The sequence below is a fragment of the Lissotriton helveticus genome, chromosome 3_1 (genome assembly GCF_964261635.1).
Source record: "Lissotriton helveticus chromosome 3_1, aLisHel1.1, whole genome shotgun sequence".
In the NCBI taxonomy this organism is placed as follows: domain Eukaryota; kingdom Metazoa; phylum Chordata; class Amphibia; order Caudata; family Salamandridae; genus Lissotriton; species Lissotriton helveticus.
The window spans coordinates 326,389,716-326,404,160 of NC_136061.1; the positions used below are offsets into that span (position 1 = coordinate 326,389,716).

Consider the following 14,445-nt stretch of genomic DNA (forward strand, 5'->3'; position numbering starts at 1 on the left):
TTACACATAAGAAACCTGTTGGCCACTAGAGATCCCCGTGGTCAGAGAGAAGTTCACTTGCAAATTTGTAGTGCGTTATGTTTGGTTGAGCGAATTCAATGAACTTGGGATGAGGGTTAACCAGTTACAAGTTAAGTCAGTCATTTATGCTAATGTACACATACTTCCTGTTTTGAGACGAGGTGGGAGGGGTTAAGGTGATAGCAGAGAGGTAAACCAGTGAAGATGGGAGACCTAATTTAATATGACAGAACCCATAATAAGATGGCTTTAGATAAATATCACATTTTAATGTGGAATGTGACAGGCATGGCCACCCACATGAAATGCAACTGAAATATTGTCATGTCTACAAGAGACTCATTTAGTTGCAGGGACATTACATAGTTTAAGCAAAAGATGGAGGGGTAAAGTGAACAAAACCACATAACCAGGGTTTGCAAGGAGGAGTACTTGTATGGATTGCACTTTGGGTACTACTGTTCAATCTTCAACATTAAAAAAACATCCCAGAGGGTAGGTAAGTGGTAGAGGGAGGCACAATTGTTGGAAAATTACTTGGAGAATTACTAGCTACAATGTATGCTCTGAATGCTAATCAGACCCCTTTTTCTCCACACTGACACCTGCTCTCCTTGACAACGCACTTGCAACTATTGTATGGTGCAGACACTTTAATTGTGTCCCAGATTTGAAACTAGATAGGTCCGCTTCGCCCGTAACAGGTGCCCAATCATTTGCAAATTCACGCACATTATGAAAGTGGATGATCAACACACAGGTTTAGAACAATGGAGGCACATCATATTGAAACCAAAGAATATTCACATTATTCTCGAAAACATGCACTACAAACTAGGATTGATACAGCTTACTATACGAGAAAGGCTAATATAGAGATAATTGATACAGAACACCTGGAGAATCTAATTTCTGATCATAGCCCACAAAAGATTATTATGGCCTGGGGCAGACCACGTCCCAGGTGCGTTTCTGGAATGGGGTACTGTAAAATCTGACCATCCATGAACATATAGGCAATGTCATGGAGTAGTACTTCATGACAGGAGGAGCAAAGCCACAGATGCTGTGGTGGAGCGGGACATTATTAAGATTGTGCTCCGGCGCATCGCATGAAATCTGTTTATGGATCAAAAGTGGTGTTGCGTGGGGAATTGGAGAGTATGGACGGAAACATGAAGGAACTCAAGATTAAAAGTGGAATGGACCATACTTCGTACTAGCAATTAGTAAGAAAGAGTTGGAGCACAAAGAGGCGCTAAACAGACTGGACCGATTAGATTATAAATAACATGGCATGTTCTCTGGTTAACTCACAAGTAGAGATTAACTAAATATTTGAAATTTATTATAGAGACCTCTATGCATTCCTACCAGGTGTAGATCATGACTATCCGAGATTATCTAAACTGGGTTGCACTATCAACCATGAATATTTTGTCGCATAAGGAATTCAAATCCCAGGTCACCTTAGAGGAGATTGAATTGGCTCTTCCACAGATAGCACGGGGCACCCCCCCTGAACAGATGGCTTCCCGGTATATATGATGGCCATGAGCAGCTTACCTGCTTCGATGAGGGAGGCGATAATAGTGAATCTCCCAAAACCTATAGATCTGTTGAACGTTGCTTAGTATCACCCCTTATTCCTCTTCAGTCTTGACTAGAAGGTCCTAGGAAGATACCTGTGAACTGCCTAATACCCATGGTGCATTCAGGCCATAACTGTTTTATTCCAGGTAGAAATACATTTCTCAACTTCCAGTATTTGTTCCGGATCATAGATTTAACTGCGCATAGGGATGTACAACTTGGGCGACATCCCTAGAGATTGAAAAAGCATTTGATACTCTGCGCTGGCCCTTTCTCCTTGATGTGTCATATACACTGGAGTTGGGGACTGAATTTCTGAGTTGGGCGACTCTGCTGTACACTCTGAACCCATCCATATTAGGAAGGGCGCCAGACAGGAGTGCCCCCAATACTGATAATTTTTGCACTGGAAATGGCTGCTATGAGCCAAGGGCCCTAACTGCAAGATAATGATTGCGCATCAAACCCATAATATTTCCTTATATGTGGACGATGCCTAAGTATATCTAGGAGCTGATAGCAATAACATGCCACTGCTGAAAGAATTACTAAATGATGTTGGCAGGCTAGTGGGACTTATAATTAATTGGGACAATGTATGTTTATTCCTTTAGCTAAAATACCAGAGAGACTTGCAGGGATGCTTCCTATCACACAACTTCAATGGAAATTGAATACTATAAAATATTTAAGTCTACGTCTTTCATGCAGAGATAGACGTGGTTGAGGGGATTCTGAGGAAAGTCATTTCTTCAATGTTACAACCCCATCAATTCTGGAATGACTCCCAAGGGTAGGGTGGCACTATTCTAGATGTTGCTCTTGCCCAGGTTGCTCTTCTTATTTGCAGCCATAAAAGTGATTATGAAGAAAGCTCTCTTAAAAGAAATACAGACAATATCTATAGCCCTGTTTGGAGAACAGATAAACAAAGAGAAGCGCTACCAAAAAGGTATGCTCCTTTGACTTACGTACATCTTGGGGCACATAGATATGAAGTACATTATGCTGCAGCTCAACTACAGTGGCCGATGAGCTGCTTAATTGAAGGGATCAATCCAGAGCAGGTCACTGGGCCTGTAACTGGCTACTGGGCACCATACCAAACATAAAAGCAGTATAATAAGCTTATGAAAAATACATCACATTTTTGGGCTAAGATAGTAAAGGCTCTGCCCAAGCTCACCTACTTGACTAGTGCCCACCTACGTCAATACTTAATTATATAAGATTTGCGTAGTGATCTACTGGTATAACAAATTAACCACGTCAAGCCTGAAGACACAAAGGAGTTTTGTCGCTCATTTGTCACCTGCCATGCCAGTGGCAAGTCAGGAGGCACTTCAAAGGCCCCCTTAATCCTACTACCAGTGATTGGGGGTTCCCTTTGAGAGGGTAAGGATTGACATAATTGGTCCCCTAGAGCCTCCAACAGCCTCTGGGAGCAGATACATACTGGTGGTGGTGGACCACGCCACCAGATACCCAGAAGCTATTCCCCTTCAGATCACTACAGCTCCTGGGGTGGTCCAATTCCTCTTTGGAATCTTTTCCAGAATGGGTTTCCCTAAGAAGGTGGTGTAAGACAGAGGTGCAAACTTTCTGTCTGGCTACTGAAAGCTATGTAGAAAGAGTGTGGTGTAACTTATCATTTCGGCACATAGTCCATCCACAGTGCAATGGGTTATGTGAAAAATTTAACAAGACCCTTAAAGGTATGATTATGGGACTATCCGAAAAACTCAGGAGGAGATGGGATGTCCTTGCTTTCTCTTGAGGTTCCTCGGAAGGGAGTGGGCTGTAGCCCATTTGAACTTCTGTTTGGACATCAAGCTAGGGGTCCACTTTGTCTGGTGAAGGAGGGATGGGAACAGCCTCTCAAACCTCCCAAGCAGGACATTGTTGACTATGTACTGGGACTCGGTCATGTATGGCTGAGTATATGAAGAAGGCCACTAAAAGCCTGGAGGCCAGCCAAGAACTGCAGAAGTTATTGCATGACCAAAACGCTGTTCTGACTGTTTACTAGCTAGGCCAGAATGTGTGGGTATTGGAGTCTGTGGCGCTAAGAGCACTCCAACAGAAATGGAGTGGCCTCCATACAATTGTGGAGAATAAATGTGAGGTCACCTATCTGGTGGAACTGGGAACTCAAAGAAGCCCCCATAGGGTGCTTCATGTGAACCGCCTGAGGCCTTGCTATGATAGGGCTGACATGAACTCATGGCCACGGATGAGGGACAGGAGAAGAGAATGACCCTCTACCCGATTCCCTCCTCTCACACCACCCAGTTGATGTTTCAGTACATGGTGCAGTCTTTGCTGACTGCCTCACTGACCAGCAACAAACTGACTACAGAGAAGTACTTTGTAAGTTCCCAGAACTCTTTTCTCTGACACCCAGTCAAACTACCTGGTGTGCCCATGAGGTGGACACAGGTGACAGACTGCCTGCAAAGAGTATATTCTACAGGCAACCTGACCATGTTAGAGCTTGCACCAGGACAAAAGTCCGGAAGATGCTAGAGTTGGAGGTAATTGAGCCTTCAGACAGGCCTTGGGCTAGTCCAGTAGTCCTTGTACCCAAACCTCGTACCCAGACCAGAAAGGGGTTCTGTGCAAACTACAAAGGACTCACTGCAGTCACTAACATGGATGCCCATCCAATCCCCAGAGTAGATTAGCGTTTGAATACTCTGGCTACAGCCAAGAATCTCTGCACCATTGACCTGACTGCGGGCTATTGGCACATCAGGCTCACAGATGATGCTTAACCTAAAACTGCATTTTCAACTCTTGGTGGGCACTATCAATTCTCTGTAATGCCCTTTGGGTTGAAAACGCAACTGCCATATTCCAGAGGTTGGTGAATCAAGTTCTGGCAGGTCTGGAAGACTTTAGTGTACCATATCTAGATGATACTGTTGTCTTTAGTTCCATCTGGCAGGATCACCTGGTCAACCTCAAGGGTGTACTGGAGGCCTTGAAAAAGGCAGGGCTCACTATTAAGGCCAGCAAGTGTCAACCAGGGCAAAGCAAAGTTGTTGACTTGGGCCACCTGGTAGGTGTTGTCCAAATTCACACCCTACAGAGCAAAATCCAAACCATTAGGGATTGGGTTGCTCCAACTACTCAGACTCAGGTCAGAGCTTTTCTGGAGGTGACTGGGTATTACAGACGACTTGTGAGGGAGTATGGGCACATTGTGACACCCCTCAATAATCTTACCTCTAAGAAAATGCCTAAAAAGGTGAACTGTTTACAACAAGGGGTGGTGATGGACAGAGTCTCTGAATTAAGCAGAATACTCTCACCCAGTCAAGAGATCAGGGCTAGATCCAACACCATTTTTTAGCTCATTGCACCATCCCTAAGCGTGGAAGGGTATACTCAGACATGAGTCCCTTGCTCATTGCACCATCAGGATTCAAGCAAGCCGGGCCGAAGACGGCTGTAATGCCAGAAACCGGTCCCCGGAAGCTTGTTTCCTTCCCAGTGTAAGAATTGGCTTTTGTAGTCTGGTCTGCCCTGTTCCCATGATGCACTGGGCCAGGGACAGACTAATTTGCATACAGCCAGGTTCTGAAACTGGGATGGTGCAATGAGCTAAAAAACGGTGTTGGATCTAGCCCTGATCTCTTGACTGGGTGAGAGTATTCTGCTTTATTCAGAGACTCTGTCCCTCACCACCCCTTGTTGTTAATAATAAAAAGGTGAACTGGCCAGTTAGCCATCGAGAGTCCTTTGATGCCCTGAAGAAGGCCATGTTCTCAGCTCAAATTCTGAAGAGTCCGGACTACTCCAAACAATTTATTGTTCAGACAAATGCCCCTGAGATAAGAATAGAAGCAGTGCTATCAACACAATGAAGAGGGGTAGGATCAACCAGGAGCTTTTAGAAGTAGAAGGTTGACCCCCAGAGAGAAACGTTGGTCAGCCATAGAGAGGCAGGTCTTTGCTGTGGGCTGGGCATTGAAGAAGTTGAGGCCATACCTTTTTGATACTCACTTCATTTTTCAGACAGATTATAAGCCCCTCTTATGCCTGAAACAGATAAAAGGTGAAAACGTAAAACTTTTAAGGTGCTCCATTTCCCTACAGGGGATGGACTTCTCAGTGGAACATAGACCTGAAGTAACCAGGCCAAAGCAGATGGACTTTCCAGATATTTCCACTTAAAAAAGACTCAATCATGCAAGGTTAGTCTTCCCTTCTTTTGTTTGGAGGGGTTATGTAAGAAAGTAGGGTCTTTCTGACATGGTTGCCTTCACTTTTTGCCTGGTATCAGTAGGTCTAGACTGTAGAAGACAAGGACCCTGCTAACCAAGACCTCATTGTCAGTGCTCTCTCCCCTAAATTGGTTTGGTAAGTACTTTGTACACCCCACAAGCGACATACCGGAATACTCCTTTAAGTCCCTAGCATATGGTACTAAGCTACCCAGGGCATGTATTATGCCACCCAAGGAAGCCAATGTAAACTGTCTCAACAGGCCTGCCATTGTAGTCTGCGCATGCACCTCTCAATACAGATATAAGGTTTACCTTATATCGTGGTCACTGTACTTAAGACCTAAAAGTCACCCCTAAGTTAGACCCTTCAGCCAAAGGGCAGAATCCATGGTTCTGAGTGTGAGGGTGCCCCAGCACGAACAAAGGCACCCCTACAAACCCTAAGCTCCATTCTCTAGGCTTTAGTAAGTGGGGGGAAGTTATTTTAAGGGATGTAGTGGACACTCGCAAACTCAAGATGTCCACCTACATAATGGCTTCCACGAATCTGGTCATGTTTGGTATCAACAGAAGAGTGAAGCCAGAATGTAAACGGCTAGAAATGAAAATCATTCATGTTTTTAAGAAGAGTCCTCACTCACTCAAAAAAATGTTAATGGTAGGGTAGTACAACTAGATTAAACAAGCATTGGCATAGCCAATAGGTCTCGCTTGTGGGACATTATAAGTGTTTAGCCATGCAACAGTTGATGCTGCACCAAGGATATTGTTCTGCAGAATTAAATACTTATAAGGTCCCAAAGGCAAGACCTATTGGCTATGCCAATGCTTGTTCTGTTTCTATTGCTACCGCCTCAGCCCAGTGGCTGTGGCTGTGGCAGGTGCTGCTTCTCCCTATTCGTGCACAAGTCGCGTGCTTCCTGCTTGGGCTGTTTGCCTGCTCACAGTTGCCCACGCCCACTGGGGCTCACAAGGGTTTGGCTGTGCCTGTAATGGAGGTCTTCACAGGGAGTCGAACATCTCAATGCTTTCATAGACACGCCAGGCTGTTTCCTCGCTTAATAGGTACCTCAGTGCTGAACTGATATGCTGTGGACAGTTTATAGGAGGCATACAAACATTAAAACAGGCTTGGGAGAGAAATAATAAAGTGCGCGGTGCAACTGGGGGCATGGGACTGGGAACAGAGACACTTGTTATCTCTTCATCCCCACCCATGCTTCATCACAAAGTACAACGCTCTTTCCATGTGTGACACTCCCAGTTCTCGCATTTCCCATAAGCGTGTGAAGTGATATTAGATGGCCCACCCTACGACCACACATTTATGTATTTTCCGCCAGTACCGAGGCTTGTGCCACTCGAAACGGGATTATGAATGGTTGCAAAAACAAAGCAACAATGTGATACATTGCGCAAATGTGTGGGCTGCACGTACATCACGAAGCAAACCAGAGCAAGAATATCAGACAATATAGATCTCCTGTTATTATAGGTTTTAAAGAAAATTAGATTATTACCATGTTTTCCCGAGAGCCACGAGTCTCAGCGGTTACAGGACGTGCTTGTCTCTCGTTGGTTAAAAACAACTAGACACGCGGCAAATCATAGCTTGATACAGTGTAATGTTTATTTTGGTTTGGCAGACGGCGGTATCGGTTCCCTCATAATCATTTCAACACATGTGGAAATTAGGCGCTTACTTGGAGGTTGGCAAGGCAGATATTTTATTATTGGTGTTAACTTTACAATGCAAGTGGTTTGCAATTAGCTGTATGAAGCTGCGGGAATGGCAGAAGACAAATATTATAACAAAATAAAAATGAATCCAACATTATTTTGTTTCCTAAATGTGATATTTGCACTATCTCAAAATGCTTTGAAACTATTGTTTGCGAAGCATAAAGTGTAAACCATGTGATACTTGTAAATATCAAAAGGTTCCATTTCAATTCTCAGCTAAAAGTCTAAAATAGTTTGATAAATGTAACAAACCTAACATTTCTGTTATCGGGTGCATTGAGGAAAACACATTTTGACCTGAACGATAAAACGTAAACAATAAATTTCAGGAAGAAAGAAGAGGAGCGGGGAGATCAGGGTTAAGGGGGAGAGGTGTTTCGAAAGAGTGGGGGTTACTGTGGTGCAAGGGAAACGGAATTGAAAAGAGAGAGGGAGAAACGGAAGATGAGTGAAGTGGTGGGCATGCGCGCACGTGCTTGTGCCTGCCTATATCTAAATATGAAGAAGAAACAAGACAGAGGGAAGGCAGAGAAGGGGAGGGGGGAGGAGAAATGCGACACGGCGGGCAGGGGAGGGGGCGGAGCGGGGAGAGCGGCATGAGGGTGTGAAGCAGCCGGGGCCTTTGAAGTGAAGTTAAGCTTCACTTCAAAGGTGTGGGAGGAGTGCTGCTGGTGATTGACTGGCGATTTGATGATGTGCACGCGCATTTTAGGTCAATGCGCTTGCGCATTGACCTAAAAGCGCACGGGCACAGCATCAAATCGCCAGTCAATCGCCAGTCTAGGTAAAGCTTATTTAATCCCCTATATATCTCGCTCCCGCTCAATGCGCATGGAGATAGGTCGCTCGACCTAAAAAGGGGTGTGTGGTGGACGTTGCCACTGATTAAATTGATCAGCCACATTCAGAATTAGAACATTAGGTCGACATGTTTCAGCCTCTATATGCCAGTTGCAAGGCTTTCCTCAGGACCGGGGACCAGGGAGGTATGCACGCTCTAAGGCTCATCCTAACCTATGGCCAACTAAAGAACCGTATTACTCACGGTTCGATAAATCACACCTTCAGCACTTCTGAATGTGTAAGAGATCTGTAAGGCAAAAGGAACAATGAAAAACATATACACAAGACATGACACATACGTATATTTCTCCTGATGCATAGTTTAAATAAATGAACGATTCAGTGCAACCATAAACTGCATTTGAATTGCGACTGTCTAGATTGCTACCGTCACATATCTTGGTTGGCCCCGTGGGCGAGTGATATGACCTAGAAGTGCCTCCTATTCGGGTTTCCAGGCGTGGTTACGCATTACCGGCTTTTAAATAAAATTTGCAGAATCTGCCGATACACTAATTAGGGAGTTGTGCGCAAGGAAACTTAACCGTCACAGAGCAAATTTCCTGCGAACCGGTATTCATCGTGACTATTTGTCAGTAGTAGATTGGCCTCGAATTGTTGCCCAAGTGGAACTATCTTTGAAAGTGAAACCGGTTAAAAGGTTGCGAAGAAAGTTAGAAGGCTTACATTTCGAAATGAAGTGGTACTACAGCATGGGTCCTGGCAGGGGGCGATGACTGCAAGTCACTCGCTGGTGGGTGGGAGACAGAAAAACTGAGGTCATTACGATTTTACCCTTCGGGAGACATACCTCGTGTTGACTGGTGCGTCCTGCGCCACTTACTGCTTAAAAGCAAGCCGCCCGCTTTGCCTAGGTTGTGCCCGTCTAAAGGACCCAAAAACTGGAAATGCTCCTTCATCCTGAAGATATACACATAAGTGTTGTCTCTGTTTCTGGGGCGGGGCAAGGGCCGACTGAATGACGTCTGCGCGCATGCGCGAGCGTCAATCACGTCGGAAGAGTGCACCGCAAAGGGAGAACTAAGTGCAAAAGACCAGGCGGGTAATACTCAGGGCTAAAAGGTTAGAGCCTAATCAGATATGCAATATATGGAAACAAAGTATAAACACTGAACCTTAATGGTATTATGATACAGGGTCAGTTTGTGTGGATCCTTTAATACTACGTTATAAGAAAGCACATATACCTGCGTGAAAGGTTACATTAGGCACATAGAACGGTTTAAAATGCGCACTAAAAGGTGAGAGCCCAATCAGATATGCAGTATATGGCAACAGAGTGTAAACATTGAACCTTAGTGGTATTATGATACAGGGTCAGTGCTTGTGGATCCCTTACTACTACATTATAAGAAAGCACATATAGCTGCGTGAAAGGTTACATTAGGCACATACACAGGTTTAAAATGTGCGCAGAAGGCCATGAACTCCATCATTAGGCTAGTTTTAGTACTGATTCTACTGCGGAACAGGGCAAAAATGCTAAAGCCCGTTAAAACCATAGTTCGGAGAGAGAGCTTGTTGGTTTTGAAACACGGTGAGACCACGGCTTCTCAGCCATGGTCTATTCCATGGTAGTCACAAAGGTTCAGTAATGACCGACTGTAAAAGATGACGCAAGTGGGAGAGTGATAATCACACTAGAGGAAGGAGGGCTTGCTACAAAAACATACTACAAGCCGACATCCAAAAATATCTTTCACCAGCTTATATCCCAGAGCACTCTGGGAAAATCTCCCATATGGACAGTACCTGAGGATCAGGAAAATTGCAGCAGCACCAACGACTATCGCTCCCAAGCCACTCAGCTATCAGGCAAACTACCGAGCAGTGGCTACCCTGAACACATCCTCAAGAAAAGCTATAAGCAAACGAGAAACCAGCACCGCGACACTCTCTTGGAAGACAACCTGGGGATTACAGAGGAAGTCCCGTTGACAAGCGTGACCACGTAGAGCACAGCTTCTAATGCAGTCACAAAAGCTATCAATAAGCATTGGAAGATCCTAGAGACTGGAAATAGAAAATGGGACAAACCCCTTTTTTCTTTTAAAAGGGATAGGAGCCTCAAGGATTGCTTGGTTCATACTCGCCCCAAGAGATCATTGCCTACTACAAGTCCATCAGTCCTTAATGCTTGGGGCCTACCGAATATAGTTGGGCATTGCAGTGTCTGCCATTTGACCACTGCTTCTAAAACTACATTCGGTGTTAAAAGAAAACAACTAAACTGACTGAACATTTCTTGCTGGCCAATCATACATCAACTGACATGCACTGGACATTAATTGAGCAACTAAAACCAGGTAAGAACACGCAAAGCTCCCTCTATGAGACAGAGCAACGCTGAACATATCGTCTGGCCACCCACAAGCAGTGAACGAGTGATAATATCCCATGGAGTTCAGTATTAAAAAGATGACTAACTAGCACGAAAAGGCTCTATTCCTTTAAATACCTAGAGTGGCTGCCAATTATCACTCTCCCACGTGTGTCATCTTTTACAGTCGGTCATTACTGAACCTTTGTGACTACCACGGAATAGACCGTGGCTGAGAAGCCGTGGTCTCACCATGTTTCAAAACCAACAAGCTCTCTCTCCGAACTATGGTTTTAACAGGCTTTAGCATTTTGGCCCTGTTCCACAGTAGAAGCACTACTAAAACTAGCCTAATGATGGATTCCTTGTCCTTCTGAGCACATTTTAAACCTTCTATGTGCCTAATGTAAGCTTTCACGCAGCTATATGTGCTTTCTTATAACGTAGTAGTCAGGGATCCACACGCACCGACCCTGTATCATAATACCATTAAGGTTCAATGTTTACACACTGTTGCCATATACTGCATATCTGATTGGGCTCTAACTTTTTAGTGCACAATTTAAACCTCTATGTGCCTAATGTAAACTTTCACGCAGGTATATGTGCTTGCTTATAACATAGTAGTCAGGGATCCACACGCACTGACCCTGTATCATAATACCATTCAGGTTCAGTGTTTACACCTTGTTGCCATATACTGCATATCTAATTGGGCTCAAACCTTTTAGCCCTGAGTATTACCCGCCTGGTCTTTTGTGCTTAGTTCTCCCTCTGCACGCATGCGCTCTCCAATTTCCGGAGCGCTGGCTACCCTGTCACTTGGTAGGCGGTGCACTCTTCGGACGTGATTGACGCTAGCGCATGCACGTAGACTTCATTCCGTCGGCCTGTGACCCGCCCCAGAAACAGAGACGCACTTCAGTGTATATCTTCGGGATGAAGGAGAATTTCCAGGTTTCGGGTCCTGTAGAAGGGCACGACCTAGGCAAAGCGGGCGGCTGTCTTTTAAGCAGTAAGTGGCGCCGGTCGCAATGGTCAACACGAGGTATGTCTCCCTATGGGTAAAATCGTAATGACCCCCTTTTTCTGTCTCCCACCCGCCAGCGAGTGACTTGCAGTCACCACCCCCTGCCAGGACCGATGCTGTAATACCGCTTCATTTCGAAATGTAAGCCTTCTAACTTTATTCGCAACCTTTTAACCGGTTTCACTTTTCAAGATAGTTCTACTTTGTTCGCTTGGGCAACAATTCAAGGCCAATCTACTATTGACAAATAGTCATGATGAATACCGGTCGCAGGGAATTTGCTCTGTGACTGTTAAGTTTCCTTGCGCACAACACCCTAATTAGTGTATCGGCACATTCTGCAAATTTTATTTAAATGCCGGTAATGCGTAACCACGCCTGGAAACCCGAAAAGGAGGCACTTCTAGGTCATATCACTCACCCACGGGGCCAACTAAGATATATGACGGAAGCAATCTAGACAGTCACAATACTAAGGCAGTTTACAGTCACACTGAATCGCTCATTTGTTTTAACTATGCATCAGGAGAAATATAAGCATGTGTCATGTCTTGTGTATATGTTTTTCATTGTTCCTTTTGCCTTACAGATCTCTTACGCATTCAGGTGTGATTTTTCGAACCGTGAGAAATCCGGTTCTTTTGTTGGCCATAGGTTAGGATGCGCCAAAGCTCGTGCATACCGCCATGGTCCCCCGTACTGAGGAAAGCCTCGCAACTGACATACAGAAGCGGAAACATGTCAACCTAATGTTCTAATTCTGGATGTGGCTGATCAATTTAATCAGTCGCAACGTCCACCAAACACCCCTTTTTTTATCTAGTCGTACTAACCTACCATTCAATTTTTTTTAAGGAGTAGTGAAGACTATTTTAACATCACTCACTGCACCATCACTTGCACTCAACACTCACAAAACCCTGCTCCGCTGTAATCAGGCATTGAAGCACACGGGAGAGGCACTCTGCCTCTCTGGTGGGGGTCCAATGCTGAAGCATGCCACCAACTAGGTTGGTGAGTGAGGACCCTTCTTAAAAACATGAGTGATTCTCATTTCTAGCCTTTGACATTCTGGCTTCACTCTTCTGTTGTTTATTTGCATACTCCTGGGGAACAAGAGTGGAGACAAAGAAGTTCCCTCTCTTTCTCTTTGTTTTGATACATGTTTGATATCAAACATGTTGGAATCATGAAACTACACCGTTTCCAGTGTTAGTTGCATGACACCATGTACTGGAGGGGTGTTCCTTAGAGGAGCCCACCATGTCTACCTGTATAGCTTGGCAGGGTCTGAATGCAAGCCAGTGCTGCCGCAGACCCCAGACAATGATCTGCACTCCTGCTGATGAGCCTTACTCAGGCAGGGGAAAGGCAGAACAAAGGATTTCCCATTAAGGAGAGGCATTAGCCACTCTCCTTTAGAATTACGTGTCTCTGGGCTAGGGCGGGGGTGCTTCTGCGTGCCACCAGACTAATTTGAAGGGCACATTTGGTGCCCTCCTTGCATAAACCCGTTTATTCCTGGTGGGAAACTACACAAATGACAGAGGAGTGACTAATCCCGCTGTCCAACTCCTCCCTCAGGGAGGTTCCCAGAGCTCTACCAGGTGGCCGCTTGATTCTGCCATCTTGAAAGCAAAAGAAGCAGAGGCCCCTGGCAGCATCTGACTGGTCAGTCCACAAGAGTAGCGTCCCTGACCTCCCCTGATAGGTGGTCACCGCAGAAGTTGTCCAACCCCCTTCCTGGGTTACTTAAGGACTCTCCTGCAGGTGGGTCCTTAGATTCGTCTGAACAAGGATTCCGCTGCAAGATTCGTTTTCAGGATCTTCCACAAGCCTCTTATGCTGCTAGACATTAGACTCTGCTCCTGGGCTGGGCCAGACCTAAGACAAGACTACTTGCAGTAGGAAGGCTCCTACTGCAATTTCGTCTCCATGCCTTGCAACCATTCTGCAACATTTGCAGCTGTACATCCGCCAGAATCACAAGGACTGTGCGCATTAATTACAGCTGGAAGGTATCTCCCTTGGAATGAAGGAGTCACTCCCCTGCAGGCACAGGCACCTCGACAATGACAACTGGTTTATGGATCCTGCTGTTCCACAAACTCTTCAAGGCTCTACAACACAGTTGGTGGCTTGGTGACTCCAAGCCTGACTTGTCTTCTGTGCAATTTAGAAGACTGTAATCCCTTGTGTAGCTACTGGAACCCCACCGCTGTGCACTGTGTCCGTTTGCATTACCAAGGCTTGTTGGCTCTCCAGTCCAGAGGTCTTTGAGCTCGAAGAAGCTCCAGCCTCATGCATCACCCTGTTTCAAAAGCAGCATCCTAACTGCTTCTCCTGCGACGTGGGCCTCCATCTTCGCTGTGCTGCTGAGGGCTCCCAGCGACTCCCTATGCCTGCTGCCAGAGGGTGCCTTTGGGGCCTTCCATGGATTCCTGCTGGCTCTCCTGCTTGCTTACCTGTGGTGGGCGAGTTCCCTGGACCTTGCTGGTCCTCCTTTCTGAAATTCTTCTTGCAACATGTCTGCTGCGGCATTTGCCAAGACGTGTTGGCGCCCTGCTGGCCACTAACCCTCCTGCAATCGCCGACCGTCGTGGGACAGCTCATGGACGGCTCCTGTGCTTCTCCATCATCGC

General features: G+C 45.6%; 1 protein-coding gene across 2 annotated transcripts in view; it reads right to left on the reverse strand.

Moving 5' to 3' along the window:
* AKAP10 (A-kinase anchoring protein 10) overlaps positions 1-14,445 on the reverse strand; it is a 522,318-nt gene that overhangs the window by 492,299 nt on the left and 15,574 nt on the right. The gene's annotated exons all lie outside the window — the stretch shown is intronic.